The sequence below is a fragment of the Arachis hypogaea genome, chromosome 10 (genome assembly GCF_003086295.3).
Source record: "Arachis hypogaea cultivar Tifrunner chromosome 10, arahy.Tifrunner.gnm2.J5K5, whole genome shotgun sequence".
NCBI lineage: Eukaryota > Viridiplantae > Streptophyta > Magnoliopsida > Fabales > Fabaceae > Arachis > Arachis hypogaea.
In genome coordinates this window covers 75,779,563-75,783,811 of record NC_092045.1, presented here as the reverse complement: position 1 = coordinate 75,783,811, position 4,249 = coordinate 75,779,563, and the positions used below count along the sequence as shown (strand labels likewise).

The following is a 4,249-nucleotide window of genomic DNA, read 5'->3' as shown; positions in this document are numbered from 1 at the left end:
TAACTTGACGTTGAACGCCAAGTACACGCTGCTGTCTGGAGTTAAACGCCAGAAAAACGTCATGATCCGGAGTTGAACGCCCAAAACACGTCATAACTCGGAGTTCAACTCCAAGAAATGCCTCAACTCGTGGATTAATCAAGCTCAGCCCAAGCATACACCAAGTGGGCCCCGGAAGTGGATTTATGCATCAATTACTTACTCATGTAAACCCTAGTAGCTAATCTAGTATAAATAGAACATTTATCTAATGTATTAGATGTCTTTTGACCACGTTTCATCTTTGGTCTCGGTTTTGTTTTATTCTTCATCCTAAGAGATCATTGATCACGTTAGGGGGGCTGGCCATTCGGCCATGCCTGAACCTCTTTTACTTATGTATTTTCAACGGTGGAGTTTCTGCACACCATAGATTAAGGGTGTGGAGCTCTGCTGTACCTCAAGTATTAATGAAGTTCTATTTTCTTTTATTCAAATCTCTCTTATTCTTATTCCAAGATATTCATTCGTACCCAAGAACATGATGAATGTGATGATAAGTAACCCTCATTATCATTCTCACTTATGAACGCGCGTGATTGACAACCACTTCCGTTCTACATGCAACAGAGCTTGAATGCGTATCTCTTAGATTCCCCAACAGAATCTTCGTGGTATAAGCTAGATAGATGGCGGCATTTATGAGGATCCGGAAAGTCTCACCTTGTCTGTAGTATTCCGAGTAGAATCCTGGGAATCCGAAAAGTCTAACCTTGTCTGTGGTATTCCGAGTAGGATTCCGGTAATGAATGACTGTGACGTGCTTCAAACTTGCAACCTGCTGGGCGTTAATGACAGACGCAAAAGAATCAAGGGATTCTATTCCAGTAGGAGCGGGAACCAACCGGTGATTAGCCGTACTGTGACAGAGTGCGTGAGCATTAGTTTTCACTGCGAGGATGGGATGTAGCCATCAACCATGGGTGATGCCTCCAGACGATTAGCCGTGCGATTGACAACCGCATAGGATCATTTTCCCGAGAGGATTGAAAGTAGCCACAGCTGATGGTGAACCCCTATACAAAGCTTGCCATGGAAAGGAGTAAGAAGGATTGAGTAGAAGCAGTAGGAGAGCAGGCGTCCTTGAGCCATGCAACATCTCCATTCGCTTACCTGAAATTCCCACCAATGAATCTGCATAAGTCTTCTATCCTTTTATTTAATCTATTCTTTTATCTTTATTTTCGAAACCCATAAACCATTTTAATCTGCCTGACTGAGATTTACAAGGTGACCATGGCTTGCTTCATACCAACAATCTCTGTGGGATCGACCCTTACTCACGTAAGGTTTATTACTTGGACGACCCAGTACACTTGCTGGTTAGTTGAACGGAGTTGTGAATTTGACCAAGAGACACAATAGTTTTTGTGTATATGCCAAAGAGCCAATATTGATGATCACAATTTCGTCCACCAAGTTTTTGGCGCCGTTGCCGGGGATTGTTCGAGTATGGACAACTGACGGTTCATCTTGTTGCTCAGATTAGGTAATTTTCTTTTAAAAAATCTTTTTCAAAAATTTTTCTTTTATTTTTCGTTTTTCCAAACTATGTTTTTCGAAAAAACTAATAAAAATACAAAAAAAAATTAGAAAATCATAAAAATAAAAAATATTTTGTGTTTCTTGTTTGAGTCTTGTGTTAATTTTTAAGTTTGGTGTCAATTGCATGCTTTTAAAATTTTTCTTGCATTTTTTCGAAAATCTCATGCATTCATAGTGTTCTTCATGATCTTCAAGTTGTTCTTGACAAGTCTTCTTGTTTGATCTTGATGATTTCTTGTTTTGTGTCTTTTGTTGTTTTTCATGTGCATTTTTGCATTCATATTTTCCATGCATTAAAGATTTCTAAGTTTGATGTCTTGCATGTTTTATTTGCATTAAAAAAATTTTTCAAAATTATGTTCTTGATATTCATCATGATCTCCAAAGTGTTCTTGGTGTTCATCTTGACATTCATAGCATTCTTGCATGCATTCATTGTTTTGATCTAAAAATTTCATGCATTGAGTATTTTTGTTGTTTTTCTCTTTCATCATTAAAAATTCAAAAAAAATCAAAAAAATATCTTTTCCTTATTTTCCTCCAAATTTTTGAAATTTTGGGTTGACTTGGTCAAAAATTTTTAAAATTAGTTGTTTCTTACAAGTCAAGTCAAAATTTCAATTTTAAAAATCTTATCTTTTCAAAATCTTTTTCAAAAATCATATCTTTTTCATTTTTTATATAATTTTCGAAAATTTCAAAAATTATTTTTCAAAATATTTTCAAAATCTTTTTCTTATCTTTTTATCAAATTTTCGAAAATTTAGCTAACAATTAATGTGATTGGTTCAAAATTTGAAGTTTGTTACTTTCTTGTTAAGAAAGGTTCAATCTTTAAATTCTAGAATCTTATCTTGTAGTTTCTTGTTAGTTAAGTAATTTTTTTAAAAAAAAAATTTAAATCTTTTTCAAAAATATCTTTTTCAAATATATATTTTTATCTTTTATCTTATCCTTTTCAAAAAAAATTTTATCTTTTTCAAAATTTGATTTCAAAACATCTTATCTAATTTCTTATCTTCTTATCTTTTTTAAAATTTTGATTTCAAATCTTTTTCAATCAACTAACCAACTTTTTGTTTGTTTCTTATCTTTTTCAAAACCACCTAACTACTTTTCCCTCTCTAATTTTCGAAAATTCTCCCTCTCTTTTTCAAAAATTCTTTTTGTTTTAAATTTTAATTTCAATTACATTTATCTTTAATTTTCGAAAATCACTAACCCCTTTTTAAAATTATTTTCGAAAATTTCTCTTCTCTTCCCTTATTCTATTTAATTATTTAATTACTAACACTTCTCTTCACCTCTCTTCATCTAAGAATCCGAATCCATCCTTCTTCTTTCTTCTACCCCTTTCTTCTTCTACTAACATAAAGGAATCTCTATACTGTGACATAGAGGATTCCTCTTTCTTTTCTTGTTTTCTTCTCTTTCATATGAGCAGGAACAGGGAAAAGGGCACTCTTGTTGAAGTTGATCCAGAACCTGAAAGGACTCTGAAGAGAAAATTAAGAGAAGCCAAATTACAACAATCCAGAAACAACCTTTCAGAAATTTTCAAACAAGAGAAGGACATGGCAGCCGAAAATAATAATAATAATAATAATGCAAGGAGAATGCTTGGTGACTTCACAAAACCAACATCCAAGTTTGATGGAAGAAGTATCTCCATTCCTGCCATTGGAGCCAATAACTTTGAGCTTAAGCCTCAATTAGTTGCTTTGATGCAACAAAACTGCAAGTTTTATGGACTTCCATCTGAAGATCCTTATCAGTTCTTAACTGAGTTCTTGCAGATCTGTGAGACTGTAAAGACGAATGGAGTTGATCCAGAAGTCTACAGACTCATGCTTTTCCCTTTTGCTGTAAGAGACAGAGCTAGAATATGGTTGGATTCACAACCTAAGGATAGCCTGGACTCCTGGGATAAGCTGGTCACTGCCTTCTTGGATAAATTCTTTCCTCCTCAAAAGCTGAGCAAGCTGAGAGTGGATGTTCAAACCTTCAAACAAAAAGATGGTGAATCCCTCTATGAAGCTTGGGAAAGATATAAGCAGTTGACCAAAAGATGTCCATCTGACATGTTTTCAGAATGGACCATGTTAGATATATTCTATTATGGTCTCTCTGAATTTTCGAAAATGTCACTGGACCATTCTGCAGGTGGATCTATTCACCTGAAGAAAACGCCTGAAGAGGCTCAAGAACTCATTGACATGGTTGCAAACAACCAGTTCATGTATACCTCTGAGAGGAATTCCGTGAATAATGGGATACCTCAGAAGAAAGGAGTTCTTGAAATTGATGCTCTGAATGCCATATTGGCTCAGAACAAAGTGTTGACTCAACAGGTCAACATAATCTCTCAAAATCTTAATGGATTGCAACATGCATCCAACAGTACTAGAGAGGTAGCTTCTGAAGAAGCTTATGATCCTGAGAACCCTGCCATGGCAGAGGTTAATTACATGGGTGAACCTTATGGAAACACCTATAACCCATCATGGAGAAATCACCCAAATTTCTCCTGGAAGGATCAACAAAAGCCTCAACAAGGCTTTAACAATGGTGGACGCAATAGGCTGAGTAATAGTAAGCCATATCCATCATCTTCTCAGCAACAGACAGAGAATTCAGAACAAAACACTTCTAATTTAGCCAATAT

General features: G+C 35.2%; 1 non-coding gene across 1 annotated transcript; it reads right to left on the bottom strand.

The window, feature by feature from the left end:
• Positions 1–3,563: 3,563 nt before the first annotated feature.
• On the bottom strand, positions 3,564–3,667 carry LOC112718638 (small nucleolar RNA R71). Its single transcript, XR_003160970.1, has one exon. It is a non-coding gene; the product is annotated as a small nucleolar RNA R71 (small nucleolar RNA).
• Between the last annotated feature and the right edge of the window lie 582 nt (positions 3,668–4,249).